General features: G+C 35.6%; 1 pseudogene; it reads right to left on the bottom strand.

The window, feature by feature from the left end:
- Window positions 1-14307: 14307 nt before the first annotated feature.
- Window positions 14308-15879, bottom strand: LOC143141715 (prolactin-like; annotated as a pseudogene).
- Window positions 15880-16238: the final 359 nt, after the last annotated feature.

The raw sequence follows: 16238 nt of genomic DNA, 5'->3' as shown, positions 1-16238 counted from the left end.
AAAAATGCTAACTAACATGCTAACATGCTAACCATGTGACCTAGCTAACCTAGCTAATCATTTTTAGCAGTTTTGTTAAAAATGCTAACAATGCTAACATGCTAACTTTGATAACCATGCTAACTAGCTACAGTGGGTAGGAGTCATAGTTGATGAAACATAGTTGATGACAAGTTAAAAGTTGTTGATAGACAGCTAGTGAATGTATATAGTTTAAAAGTTTAAAAGTTGAATGTAGATAGTTTAAAAGTTGTTGATAGACAGCTAGTTTAATAGATAGATAGTTTAATGATAGTTTAAAAGTAGACCGTTTAAAAGTTGAAGGTAACAAGTTCAGTAGTTTAATGGGTTACATTATTTAACAGTGGATTATTGTAGTGAGGACTTTTATTTTGAAACAGTTTTGGGCAGAGGAAAAAGTTGAATAGGATGTGTAGTCTTAATTGACCCAGATTGTATGCTTAAAGCCTGAGGCTGCAGGTGGCCTGAACACCTGCCATAGGATTCTAATTGCTTAATGGCCGTATTATGATGTCATAATCGGCAATGTTACGTCTATGGGGATTTTTAAAAAGTTTTTCTTTAATAGTTTAAAAAGTATAAAAGTTTCAAAGTTGAAAAGACATACCAACCCGATCTGTTTGAAGACCTACGTTACAAAGTTTGAATGAAGTTTCTAAGTTAAACTGTTCAAGAGAAATTGCGTACGGAAAAAGTGGTAAGCGGAATAATAATAACTAGAAATGCAATTCCAAGGAATTACCAGTGCATGAAAATGCTAAAGTTGTGATGTAAAATATCATGTATAGTTAAAACAGATAATACAGAGATGGTTACTACGGTGATGCTAGGATAGACATGGTGGTTGCATAGCTTAATAAAAGTTGATAGTTTAAAAGTAGACTGTTTAAAAGCTGAATGTAGATAGTTTAAAAGTTGTTGATAGACAGTAGATAGTTTAAAAGTTGTTGATAAGACAGCTAGTTTAATAGATAGTTTAAAAGTAGACCGTTTAAAAGTTGAAGGTAAATAGTTTAAAAGTTGTTGACAGACTGGAAGTTGAATGAATGTTGATATTCAAATAGTTTAATGGCTGTGTATAGGTAGATATTTGACGATAACTGAAAGTTGGAATGGCTCTAATGTTTGCTAGCAGTTATGCTAAGATTTTTAACTATGCTAACCATGCTACTTAGCTAATGTTTTATAGCAGTGCTAGCAATGCTAACCTGCTAACCATGCTACTTAGCTAACGTTTTCTAGCAGTTTAATGAATGTTGATATTCAAATAGTTTAATGGCTGTGTATAGGTAGATATTTGATGATAACTGAAAGTTGGAACGGCTCTAATGTTTGCTAGCAGTTATGCTAAGATTTTTTAATTCTGCTAACCATGCTACTTAGCTAATGTTTTATAGCAGTGCTAGCAATGCTAACATGCTAACCATGGTACTTAGCTAACTTAACTAACATTTTCTAGCAGTTTTGCTAAACATGTTAACTATGCTAACAATATTAGCATGCTAACTATGTTAACCATGTTACTTAGCTAACTTAGCTAATCATTTTTAACAGTTATGTTAACTATGCTAACTAGTATGCTAACATGTTAACATGCTAACTATGTTAACCATGTTACTTGACTAACCTAGCAAATCATTTTTAGCAGTTATGCTAAAAATGTTAACTAGCATGGTAACATGTTAACATGCTAACTATGTTAACCATGTGACTTAGCTAACCTAGCTAATCATTTTTAGCAGTTTTGTTAAAAATGCTAACACTGCTAAAATGCTAACTTTGTTAACCATGCTAACTAGCTACAGTTGGTAGGAGTCATAGTTGATGAAAAGTGTTGACATAGTTGATGACAAGTTAAAAGTTGTTGATAGACAGCTAGTGAATGTATATAGTTTAAAAGTTGAATGTAGATAGTTTAAAAGTTGTTGATAGACAGCTAGTTTAATAGATAGATAGTTTAATGATAGTTTAAAAGTAGACCGTTTAAAAGTTGAATGTAAAAAGTTCAGTAGTTTAATGGGTTACATTGTTTAACAGTGGATTATTGTAGTGAGGACTTTTATTTTAAAACAGTTTTGGGCAGAGGAAACAGTTGAATAGGATGTGTAGTCTTAATTGACCCAGATTGTATGCTTAAAGCCTGAGGCTGCAGGTGGCCTGAACACCTGCCATAGGATTCTAATTGCTTAATGGCCATATTATGATGTCATAATCGGCAATGTTAAGTCTATGGGGATTTTTAAAAAGTTTTTCTTTAATAGTTTAAAAAGTATAAAAGTTTCAAAGTTGAAAAGTCATACCAACCCGATCTGTTTGAAGACCTACGTTACAAAGTTTGAACGAAGTTTCTAAGTTAAACTGTTCAAGAGAAATTGCGTACGGAAAAAGTGGTAAGCGGAATAATAATAACTAGAAATGCAATTCCAAGGAATTACCAGTGCATGAAAATGCTAAAGTTGTGATGTAAAATATCATGTATAGTTAAAACAGATAATACAGAGATGGTTACTACGGTGATGCTAGGATAGACATGGTGGTTGCATAGCTTAATAAAAGTTGATAGTTTAAAAGTAGACTGTTTAAAAGCTGAATGTAGATAGTTTAAAAGTTGTTGATAGACAGTAGATAGTTTAAAAGTTGTTGATAAGACAGCTAGTTTAATAGATAGTTTAAAAGTAGACCGTTTAAAAGTTGAAGGTAAATAGTTTAAAAGTTGTTGACAGACTGGAAGTTGAATGAATGTTGATATTCAAATAGTTTAATGGCTGTGTATAGGTAGATATTTGACGATAACTGAAAGTTGGAATGGCTCTAATGTTTGCTAGCAGTTATGCTAAGATTTTTAACTATGCTAACCATGCTACTTAGCTAATGTTTTATAGCAGTGCTAGCAATGCTAACCTGCTAACCATGCTACTTAGCTAACGTTTTCTAGCAGTTTAATGAATGTTGATATTCAAATAGTTTAATGGCTGTGTATAGGTAGATATTTGATGATAACTGAAAGTTGGAACGGCTCTAATGTTTGCTAGCAGTTATGCTAAGATTTTTTAATTCTGCTAACCATGCTACTTAGCTAATGTTTTATAGCAGTGCTAGCAATGCTAACATGCTAACCATGGTACTTAGCTAACTTAACTAACATTTTCTAGCAGTTTTGCTAAACATGTTAACTATGCTAACAATATTAGCATGCTAACTATGTTAACCATGTTACTTAGCTAACTTAGCTAATCATTTTTAACAGTTATGTTAACTATGCTAACTAGTATGCTAACATGTTAACATGCTAACTATGTTAACCATGTTACTTAGCTAACCTAGCTAATCATTTTTAGCAGTTATGCTAAAAATGTTAACTAGCATGGTAACATGTTAACATGCTAACTATGTTAACCATGTGACTTAGCTAACCTAGCTAATCATTTTTAGCAGTTTTGTTAAAAATGCTAACACTGCTAAAATGCTAACTTTGTTAACCATGCTAACTAGCTACAGTTGGTAGGAGTCATAGTTGATGAAAAGTGTTGACATAGTTGATGACAAGTTAAAAGTTGTTGATAGACAGCTAGTGAATGTATATAGTTTAAAAGTTGAATGTAGATAGTTTAAAAGTTGTTGATAGACAGCTAGTTTAATAGATAGATAGTTTAATGATAGTTTAAAAGTAGACCGTTTAAAAGTTGAATGTAAAAAGTTCAGTAGTTTAATGGGTTACATTGTTTAACAGTGGATTATTGTAGTGAGGACTTTTATTTTAAAACAGTTTTGGGCAGAGGAAACAGTTGAATAGGATGTGTAGTCTTAATTGACCCAGATTGTATGCTTAAAGCCTGAGGCTGCAGGTGGCCTGAACACCTGCCATAGGATTCTAATTGCTTAATGGCCATATTATGATGTCATAATCGGCAATGTTAAGTCTATGGGGATTTTTAAAAAGTTTTTCTTTAATAGTTTAAAAAGTATAAAAGTTTCAAAGTTGAAAAGTCATACCAACCCGATCTGTTTGAAGACCTACGTTACAAAGTTTGAACGAAGTTTCTAAGTTAAACTGTTCAAGAGAAATTGCGTACGGAAAAAGTGGTAAGCGGAATAATAATAACTAGAAATGCAATTCCAAGGAATTACCAGTGCATGAAAATGCTAAAGTTGTGATGTAAAATATCATGTATAGTTAAAACAGATAATACAGAGATGGTTACTACGGTGATGCTAGGATAGACATGGTGGTTGCATAGCTTAATAAAAGTTGATAGTTTAAAAGTAGACTGTTTAAAAGCTGAATGTAGATAGTTTAAAAGTTGTTGATAGACAGTAGATAGTTTAAAAGTTGTTGATAAGACAGCTAGTTTAATAGATAGTTTAAAAGTAGACCGTTTAAAAGTTGAAGGTAAATAGTTTAAAAGTTGTTGACAGACTGGAAGTTGAATGAATGTTGATATTCAAATAGTTTAATGGCTGTGTATAGGTAGATATTTGACGATAACTGAAAGTTGGAATGGCTCTAATGTTTGCTAGCAGTTATGCTAAGATTTTTAACTATGCTAACCATGCTACTTAGCTAATGTTTTATAGCAGTGCTAGCAATGCTAACCTGCTAACCATGCTACTTAGCTAACGTTTTCTAGCAGTTTAATGAATGTTGATATTCAAATAGTTTAATGGCTGTGTATAGGTAGATATTTGATGATAACTGAAAGTTGGAACGGCTCTAATGTTTGCTAGCAGTTATGCTAAGATTTTTTAATTCTGCTAACCATGCTACTTAGCTAATGTTTTATAGCAGTGCTAGCAATGCTAACATGCTAACCATGGTACTTAGCTAACTTAACTAACATTTTCTAGCAGTTTTGCTAAACATGTTAACTATGCTAACAATATTAGCATGCTAACTATGTTAACCATGTTACTTAGCTAACTTAGCTAATCATTTTTAACAGTTATGTTAACTATGCTAACTAGTATGCTAACATGTTAACATGCTAACTATGTTAACCATGTTACTTAGCTAACCTAGCTAATCATTTTTAGCAGTTATGCTAAAAATGTTAACTAGCATGGTAACATGTTAACATGCTAACTATGTTAACCATGTGACTTAGCTAACCTAGCTAATCATTTTTAGCAGTTTTGTTAAAAATGCTAACACTGCTAAAATGCTAACTTTGTTAACCATGCTAACTAGCTACAGTTGGTAGGAGTCATAGTTGATGAAAAGTGTTGACATAGTTGATGACAAGTTAAAAGTTGTTGATAGACAGCTAGTGAATGTATATAGTTTAAAAGTTGAATGTAGATAGTTTAAAAGTTGTTGATAGACAGCTAGTTTAATAGATAGATAGTTTAATGATAGTTTAAAAGTAGACCGTTTAAAAGTTGAATGTAAAAAGTTCAGTAGTTTAATGGGTTACATTGTTTAACAGTGGATTATTGTAGTGAGGACTTTTATTTTAAAACAGTTTTGGGCAGAGGAAACAGTTGAATAGGATGTGTAGTCTTAATTGACCCAGATTGTATGCTTAAAGCCTGAGGCTGCAGGTGGCCTGAACACCTGCCATAGGATTCTAATTGCTTAATGGCCATATTATGATGTCATAATCGGCAATGTTAAGTCTATGGGGATTTTTAAAAAGTTTTTCTTTAATAGTTTAAAAAGTATAAAAGTTTCAAAGTTGAAAAGTCATACCAACCCGATCTGTTTGAAGACCTACGTTACAAAGTTTGAACGAAGTTTCTAAGTTAAACTGTTCAAGAGAAATTGCGTACGGAAAAAGTGGTAAGCGGAATAATAATAACTAGAAATGCAATTCCAAGGAATTACCAGTGCATGAAAATGCTAAAGTTGTGATGTAAAATATCATGTATAGTTAAAACAGATAATACAGAGATGGTTACTACGGTGATGCTAGGATAGACATGGTGGTTGCATAGCTTAATAAAAGTTGATAGTTTAAAAGTAGACTGTTTAAAAGCTGAATGTAGATAGTTTAAAAGTTGTTGATAGACAGTAGATAGTTTAAAAGTTGTTGATAAGACAGCTAGTTTAATAGATAGTTTAAAAGTAGACCGTTTAAAAGTTGAAGGTAAATAGTTTAAAAGTTGTTGACAGACTGGAAGTTGAATGAATGTTGATATTCAAATAGTTTAATGGCTGTGTATAGGTAGATATTTGACGATAACTGAAAGTTGGAATGGCTCTAATGTTTGCTAGCAGTTATGCTAAGATTTTTAACTATGCTAACCATGCTACTTAGCTAATGTTTTATAGCAGTGCTAGCAATGCTAACCTGCTAACCATGCTACTTAGCTAACGTTTTCTAGCAGTTTAATGAATGTTGATATTCAAATAGTTTAATGGCTGTGTATAGGTAGATATTTGATGATAACTGAAAGTTGGAACGGCTCTAATGTTTGCTAGCAGTTATGCTAAGATTTTTTAATTCTGCTAACCATGCTACTTAGCTAATGTTTTATAGCAGTGCTAGCAATGCTAACATGCTAACTATGGTACTTAGCTAACTTAACTAACATTTTCTAGCAGTTTTGCTAAACATGTTAACTATGCTAACAATATTAGCATGCTAACTATGTTAACCATGTTACTTAGCTAACTTAGCTAATCATTTTTAACAGTTATGTTAACTATGCTAACTAGTATGCTAACATGTTAACATGCTAACTATGTTAACCATGTTACTTGACTAACCTAGCAAATCATTTTTAGCAGTTATGCTAAAAATGTTAACTAGCATGGTAACATGTTAACATGCTAACTATGTTAACCATGTGACTTAGCTAACCTAGCTAATCATTTTTAGCAGTTTTGTTAAAAATGCTAACACTGCTAAAATGCTAACTTTGTTAACCATGCTAACTAGCTACAGTTGGTAGGAGTCATAGTTGATGAAAAGTGTTGACATAGTTGATGACAAGTTAAAAGTTGTTGATAGACAGCTAGTGAATGTATATAGTTTAAAAGTTGAATGTAGATAGTTTAAAAGTTGTTGATAGACAGCTAGTTTAATAGATAGATAGTTTAATGATAGTTTAAAAGTAGACCGTTTAAAAGTTGAATGTAAAAAGTTCAGTAGTTTAATGGGTTACATTGTTTAACAGTGGATTATTGTAGTGAGGACTTTTATTTTAAAACAGTTTTGGGCAGAGGAAACAGTTGAATAGGATGTGTAGTCTTAATTGACCCAGATTGTATGCTTAAAGCCTGAGGCTGCAGGTGGCCTGAACACCTGCCATAGGATTCTAATTGCTTAATGGCCATATTATGATGTCATAATCGGCAATGTTAAGTCTATGGGGATTTTTAAAAAGTTTTTCTTTAATAGTTTAAAAAGTATAAAAGTTTCAAAGTTGAAAAGTCATACCAACCCGATCTGTTTGAAGACCTACGTTACAAAGTTTGAACGAAGTTTCTAAGTTAAACTGTTCAAGAGAAATTGCGTACGGAAAAAGTGGTAAGCGGAATAATAATAACTAGAAATGCAATTCCAAGGAATTACCAGTGCATGAAAATGCTAAAGTTGTGATGTAAAATATCATGTATAGTTAAAACAGATAATACAGAGATGGTTACTACGGTGATGCTAGGATAGACATGGTGGTTGCATAGCTTAATAAAAGTTGATAGTTTAAAAGTAGACTGTTTAAAAGCTGAATGTAGATAGTTTAAAAGTTGTTGATAGACAGTAGATAGTTTAAAAGTTGTTGATAAGACAGCTAGTTTAATAGATAGTTTAAAAGTAGACCGTTTAAAAGTTGAAGGTAAATAGTTTAAAAGTTGTTGACAGACTGGAAGTTGAATGAATGTTGATATTCAAATAGTTTAATGGCTGTGTATAGGTAGATATTTGACGATAACTAAAAGTTGGAACGGCTCTAATGTTTGCTAGCAGTTATGCTAAGATTTTTAATTCTGCTAACCATGCTACTTAGCTAATGTTTTATAGCAGTGCTAGCAATGCTAACATGTTAACCATGTTACTTAGCTAACTTAACTAACATTTTCTAGCAGTTTTGCTAAACATGCTAACTATGCTAACAATGTTAGCATGCTAACTATGTTAACCATGTTACTTAGCTAACTTAGCTAATCATTTTTAGCAGTTATGCTAACTATGCTAACATGTTAGCATGCTAACTATGCTAACCATGTTACTTAGCTAACCTAGCTAATCATTTTTAGCAGTTTTGTTAAAAATGCTAACACTGCTAAAATGCTAACTTTGTTAACCATGCTAACTAGCTAAAGTAGGTAGGAGTCATAGTTGATGAAAAGTGTTGACATAGTTGATGACAAGTTAAAAGTTGTTGATAGACAGCTAGTGAATGTATATAGTTTAAAAGTTTAAAAGTTGAATGTAGATAGTTTAAAAGTTGTTGATAGACAGCTAGTTTAATAGATAGATAGTTTAATGATAGTTTAAAAGTAGACCGTTTAAAAGTTGAATGTAGAAAGTTCAGTAGTTTAATGGGTTACATTGTTTAACAGTGGATTATTGTAGTGAGGACTTTTATTTTGAAACAGTTTTGGGCAGAGGAAACAGTTGAATAGGATGTGTAGTCTTAATTGACCCAGATTGTATGCTTAAAGCCTGAGGCTGCAGGTGGCCTGAACACCTGCCATAGGATTCTAATTGCTTAATGGCCGTATTATGATGTCATAATCGGCAATGTTAAGTCTATGGGGATTTTTTAAAAGTTTTTCTTTAATAGTTTAAAAAGTATAAAAGTTTCAAAGTTGAAAAGTCATACCAACCCGATCTGTTTGAAGACCTACGTTACAAAGTTTGAACGAAGTTTCTAAGTTAAACTGTTCAAGAGAAATTGCGTACGGAAAAAGTGGTAAGCGGAATAATAATAAATAGAAATGCAATTCCAAGGAATTACCAGTGCATGAAAATGCTAAAGTTGTGATGTAAAATATCATGTATAGTTAAAACAGATAATACAGAGATGGTTACTACGGTGATGCTAGGATAGACATGGTGGTTGCATAGCTTAATAAAAGTTGATAGTTTAAAAGTAGACTGTTTAAAAGCTGAATGTAGATAGTTTAAAAGTTGTTGATAGACAGTAGATAGTTTAAAAGTTGTTGATAAGACAGCTAGTTTAATAGATAGTTTAAAAGTAGACCGTTTAAAAGTTGAAGGTAAATAGTTTAAAAGTTGTTGACAGACTGGAAGTTGAATGAATGTTGATATTCAAATAGTTTAATGGCTGTGTATAGGTAGATATTTGACGATAACTAAAAGTTGGAACGGCTCTAATGTTTGCTAGCAGTTATGCTAAGATTTTTAATTCTGCTAACCATGCTACTTAGCTAATGTTTTATAGCAGTGCTAGCAATGCTAACATGTTAACCATGTTACTTAGCTAACTTAACTAACATTTTCTAGCAGTTTTGCTAAACATGCTAACTATGCTAACAATGTTAGCATGCTAACTATGTTAACCATGTTACTTAGCTAACTTAGCTAATCATTTTTAGCAGTTATGCTAACTATGCTAACATGTTAGCATGCTAACTATGCTAACCATGTTACTTAGCTAACCTAGCTAATCATTTTTAGCAGTTTTGTTAAAAATGCTAACACTGCTAAAATGCTAACTTTGTTAACCATGCTAACTAGCTAAAGTGGGTAGGAGTCATAGTTGATGAAAAGTGTTGACATAGTTGATGACAAGTTAAAAGTTGTTGATAGACAGCTAGTGAATGTATATAGTTTAAAAGTTTAAAAGTTGAATGTAGATAGTTTAAAAGTTGTTGATAGACAGCTAGTTTAATAGATAGATAGTTTAATGATAGTTTAAAAGTAGACCGTTTAAAAGTTGAATGTAGAAAGTTCAGTAGTTTAATGGGTTACATTGTTTAACAGTGGATTATTGTAGTGAGGACTTTTATTTTGAAACAGTTTTGGGCAGAGGAAACAGTTGAATAGGATGTGTAGTCTTAATTGACCCAGATTGTATGCTTAAAGCCTGAGGCTGCAGGTGGCCTGAACACCTGCCATAGGATTCTAATTGCTTAATGGCCGTATTATGATGTCATAATCGGCAATGTTAAGTCTATGGGGATTTTTTAAAAGTTTTTCTTTAATAGTTTAAAAAGTATAAAAGTTTCAAAGTTGAAAAGACATAGCAGCTTGGTCCGTTTGAAGACCTACGTTACAAAGTTTGAACGAAGTTTCTAAGTTAAACTGTTCAAGAGAAATTGCGTACGGAAAAAGTGGTAAGCGGAATAATAATAATAAGTTGTTGTTGATGTTGTTGCCTTGGAAGAACAGTACAGTGCATTTTCATGCACTGTAAAAAGTTGTTGTTGTTGCCTAGGAAGAACAGTACAGTGCATTTTCATGCACTGTAATAAGAAGAAGCCTGTAATAATACATAGGCCTGCAGCTCATAAATAATACATAGGCCTACAGCTCATAGGCTTAAAAAGCATACATAATACATAGGGCCTACAGCTCATAAGCTTACTAAGCATTCATAATACATAGGGCCTACAGCTCATAAGCTTACTAAGCATTCATAATACATAGGGCCTACAGCTCATAAGCTTAATAAGCATACATAATACATAGGGCCTACAGCTCATAAGCTTAATAAGCATACATAATACATAGGGCCTACAGCTCATAACTCATACATAATACATAGGCATACAGCTCATAAGCTTAAAGGAGAAGTTCGGTGTGATATTGACCTAAAGTGTGTTGAAACATGATACCGAGTGTGAACTTTTGTCTCATAGCTCATCTCGGCTTGTCCCCTGCACTCCGAAATCTGACGCTAGTTAGCCGATGCTACCAACAGGTTTTCAATGGGGGGTGCCATGATTAGCCATGCAAAAAAATCACTGTTTTACACCATTTACGAGGCTCAAAGTAGCTCCATACTTCATTGGTAGACTTCCAAGGGCCCTGATATTTAAAACGAGACATTGAGAACTTTGAAAAAGCACTGGTAGTTTATTTACAAGACGATTTATACAGATTTATACAGTACCTTCAGGAAGTTTACCGTTCGCCGCCATGTTGAATTTAGTCACGATAAGTTGAGCGACGAGTACGAATGAACAGGTATGATAAGGGATCAGATTCCAAAAAGAATTCCTTGGAAATGCATGGATTCCAGTTGCTGATACTGGAAGCAACTGGAATCCATGCATTTCCACAGAATTCCACGGCAGGGGACAAGCCAAGATGAGCTATGAGACAAAAGTTCACATTCGGTATCATGTTTCAACACACTTTAGGTCAATATCACACCGAACTTCTCCTTTAATAAGCATACTTAATACATAGGCCTACAGCTCATAAGCTTAATAAGCATAAATAATACATAGGCCTACATAGGGGCCTACAGCTCATAACTCATACATAATACATAGGGCCTACAGCGCATAACTCATACATAATACATAGGGCCTACAGCGCATAACTCATACATAATACATAGGCCTACAGCTCATAACTCATACATAATACATAGGGCCTACAGCTCATAAGCTTAATAAGCATACATAATGCATAGGGGCCTACAGCTCATAAGCTTCCAATATTCTGACATAGAGATTCGTTATATTTGTAGTGATATTTCTGGTATGGTCAATTGTTTCAATTGGCTTTTTTGGGGGGGTGTGGGGGGGCAAGACAATCATGATGTGGTCGGGGGCGTTTGTTCAAAAAAAGGTTGAGAACCACTGGTATAGAGTCTGAATAATTTGTTGCAAATTCAACATCAGTGTTCTATTCTTCCCCCCGCTGTGGTAAATCAATCGCAATTGTGGTCGTGGGTGTGGTCTGGGTGTGTGGTCGTGGGTGTGAGGTTGTGGGTGTGAGGTCTCTGTTAAATGATGATTTTTTTTCTCTCTTCATGGCCTACAAAGCCTACAGTAGCTTAATGCAGATATACATTGAGTAGGCTTAATGCAGATATACATTGTATTGAAGCTAAGAAATTACAATAGGGAATGTTCTACCTGTTCTACATCTATTCTAATAGCCTATGCACACATCTGTAAAGTAAATATACTCAGTAGGCCTAGGTCTAGTGAGGGAATATTAGCTTTATTTGTTATTAAAATACATGACAATGAGGACCCCAACGATTGGCCTTCCTTTCCTTCTCAAACTACGTTGAAATTGCATCTTTAACAGCCTAATTTTCTAAATTTCATGGTCCCCCGTAAAAATAAAGACTCTATCTGCAGGGCTAAAGCCCCAGATGTTTTGCACTCCTAGTGACACCCCTGCTGTAGAGTCCTCTATATTTGTGGTAGCATAATTGCATACAGATTAACAACATTTACAAAACAATCTATTTGACAAGAAAAGTGTAAACCTCGTCATTAAACATTTGTATAACCATCTTCAGAAAAGGAACATGACATTCAATCTTAAATAGATCATCTTCCTGACGCAGAACCTTGCATGAAACCACTTATTGCATATTGAATGCTTAAAGATAAAAATGAAACCTTATTTTGTGTTCAGGTGAAAATCTGGTTCCAGAATCGTCGGATGAAATGGAGGAATTCCAAAGAGAGGGAGAGTCTGTATGTGCGCGCCTCCATGGAGGAGCTGCTGTTTAGGGGCACAGAGGAGGCAGAGGAGGCCCTGCTTGAGGCTGGGCAGGGGGGCATGGATCACTGCAGCCCTCCCAAATCTCCTGTGCATCAGCACCACCACCTCAGACAACTAGCAACAGACAAGCCCTCCTCCGCACAAGCCAGAGATCCCCAGCAGCTTGCCCCCACTAACCCCACTCACAGAGAGAGCAGACGAGAGGACGCAGCCTGATTTGACCTTTTCACTAACGTCAGACACACTGTCACACACACACATACAGACACATGCACACAAACACATATACTAACACACACACACACACAGACAGACACACGCACACACATACACTAACACAAACACACACACACAGACAGACACACGCACACACACACACATACACTAACACAAACACACACACACACACAGACAGACACACGCACACAAACACATACACTAACACACACACACACACAGACAGACACACGCACACACACACACACACTAACACAAACACACACACAGACAGACACACGCACACAAACACATACTCTAACACAAACACAAACACACACGCACACATACACTAACACAAACACACACATACACATACACTAACACACACACACACACACACACACACACATACACTAACACACACACACAAACACACACACACACATACACTAACACACACACACACACAAAAGGACACTGAGTCAGCTGAGCAAGGGTCTAAAGATGAATGAAATACCAGGAAGTGAACGAGGACACATTTATTCCCTTATCAACGAGTCACCAACTCAATTTCAGTGTCTGCTGTGTTCAGTCAATCAAAAATAGCTTTGAAAAAAAAAAAAAAAAATTACTTGTGTTATGTATTGCACTGTTACTGCTGTAGGCTAGTTATCGGAGTTGAATGATTTAGTTCCTAATGATATTGTCGGTATAGATGCTAGTATTTTGAATTTCCCCAGCAAGCATCAACTGACGTTATAAATAAGTAAGCTAGTACGTACATTTATGTTACATCTGTGCATACAATTAAACAAACAAAACAAACAGTGAAGAGAATATTGAAGGACTAAACACTGAACAATAAGAGATTTTATTTTAAAAGAACAACTGTACATATACTATGGGTTAGGGTTATGACACAGCCTTGGTAAAGCAACTGTACATATACTATGACACAGCCTTGAATTGTTAGTTAAAACAAGATATTTCTGTGAAAAGGCTGCCCATTAAAATGTCTCAATATGTTTTTGTAAATAATAAATAGAAGTTTCATATGTTAAAGTTCAAGTGTGGATAATGACAAACACATGCATGGCATTGGGATATTGCCATGATCTCTCATTATGTCCACATCAGAATGGGATAACACTTCAATTGGATAGCACACCTACAGAGACTTTACAGACGCTTCCTCATCATGTTATTTATTTTGTTGAAATTCAAGTCTTTGTGACTGTTCACAGAATACCACTTTAAACAAACCCTGGCCACAAACAGATAGTTTAGATATTTTTTAAAAGATAATCTTTAGAGTCCACGGGGACCATCCAAATACAATGTGATATGAAACTATAACAGTCAAAATAAAAAAAGCACATAGCATGATATACATTGTAAATCCGTCGTCATCATCTTGAATAAATAGAATGATATCTGTAATCTCCCATGAGAGTATCTGAGAGAGCTAGCACGCCTGCTCAGAAAGGATGGTACACCTGAGGATCTTGAGGTAGCTCTGCACCTTGTCTGTGTCTCTGTAGGCAGTAAAGCAGGTCATGGTCACTGCTAATGAATGTCTCAGGTGAGGGGGGGTCCAGCACCTCTGCTCAGAGAGTTACTGATCATGCCCAAGTGCTGCATCTGAGGAGGAGAGGAAGGGGAAAGAGAAGAGAGAGAGAGAGATGGAGAGAGAGAGAGAGATGGAGAGAGAGAGAGAGATGGAGAGAGAGAGATGGAGAGAGAGAGAGATGGAGAGAGAGAGATGGAGAAAATGCCCATTTCTGTTTCACACATGTTCATCTCGTCATTCGTACATATAGAGTCCTGACTAAGAGCAGTGTTTTAAAATATAGAGTCCTGACTAAGAGCAGTGTTTTAAAATATAGAGTCCTGACTAAGAGCAGTGTTTTAACATATAGAGTCCTGACTAAGAGCAGTTTTTTAAAATATAGAGTCCTGACTAAGAGCAGTATTTTAAAATATAAAATAGAGTCCTAACTAAGAGCAGTATTTTAAAATAGTTTCACCTGCTGGTCTAAAAAAAGTAATGACTAAAATGTACCCCCTTTCATATGATGCAAAACAACTCTGAAAGTAGTGACTATAATATACGGCCAAACACATGATGTAAAGCAGCTGTGTGAATGGGGCTCTCACCCTCTCGGCCCACTCTCTGCACTCCACAGTAAGATACTGCTTATTAATGACATGGTAATTTACTGGGTATTTAGTGTAAAATAACTGGGAATTTACAGCTAAGTCTAACAGTGTAAAGCAGCTGTGTGAATGGGGCTCTCACCCTCTCGGCCCACTCTCTGCACTCCGCTCCTGAGCTGCTGGACCATGTCACTCATCTGCAGGGCTTTGCTGGCGCTGTGCGTGTTGAAGTCCTGCTGGGGGGCCATGATGTGGTGTAGGTAGGACAGGGGATCTCCCCAGGCCGCCAGGAGCCTCAGAATCACCTCGGTCAACTCCTCTCTCTGCACGGACAGTCCAAATCCCTCAGTTTAAGCCATTGGGGTGCAAAGCATGCAGAGTTATCAAGTGAGTCAAACAAGTTCATACACACAGACACACACACACACACCTGGCAACTTACGAAATACTCACTGTAAGGCTCTGTGCAATGTCCTTGCCATTGGGAGTTTGTATGCCTGAAGTGTGGCATTTTCTTTCACCAATCAAATTTTTACTCAAAGGGAAGTATTGTTCCTGTTTAAAAAAAAATCAAAAGACATGCCTGTGAGGTCACCTAAACTACAGTATATTCAAAATCAGCAGTACAATCTCATTGCCATTGTCCTCAGACATAAACAAACGGAAATAGACAGTGAGAGTGAGTGACTGAGAGAGAGAGAGAGAGATGGAGAGAAAGAGAGAGGAAGAGAGAGAGACTCACAAAATCTGTGTGTAGGTCACTGGAGAGTCTGTGGATCCTGGCCGAGTGCTGGACCACCCTGTCGAACAGGTCAGCCAGAGAGAGGCTGTGGCAGCCGGCATGCCCAGGGGCACAGATGGGCACAGCGTCCCCCTGCATGTCCACTCCCAGGGAAAGCAACACAAAGCACAGCGCTGATCCTGGGGGGAAAACACACCACAAACAGAAGAAGGATTTTATGCTGGAATCATTTCTTTCCAGAAAAAATCCAAGTTCATTCCAAATCATTATTCCAAATCAATTACAGTTCCAAGAAAGCATACCTTGTATCATCTTTACTGTCTGGTGGATCTCGTTTGTTTGGGCTACTGACACTGAGACTTCACTCAATGACACTGTGACGACTGGCGTCACTAAATAAGTGTATGAGCATGAAAAATGTGCGTGCGTCTGCGTTCGTCATTACTCTCCTTCCCTCAGTCATTGCCCCATCACACCCCACAGCGGACTTTAGGAGC

The sequence above is a fragment of the Alosa pseudoharengus genome, unplaced genomic scaffold (assembly GCF_046254945.1).
Source record: "Alosa pseudoharengus isolate Yale_2024_CS ecotype anadromous, Long Island Sound unplaced genomic scaffold, YU_APseudo_1.1 YU_APseudo_1.1_scf_10, whole genome shotgun sequence".
Lineage (NCBI taxonomy): Eukaryota > Metazoa > Chordata > Actinopteri > Clupeiformes > Clupeidae > Alosa > Alosa pseudoharengus.
The sequence above is the reverse complement of the archived record's forward strand: the minus strand, read 5'-3'. Positions and strand labels throughout refer to the sequence as shown.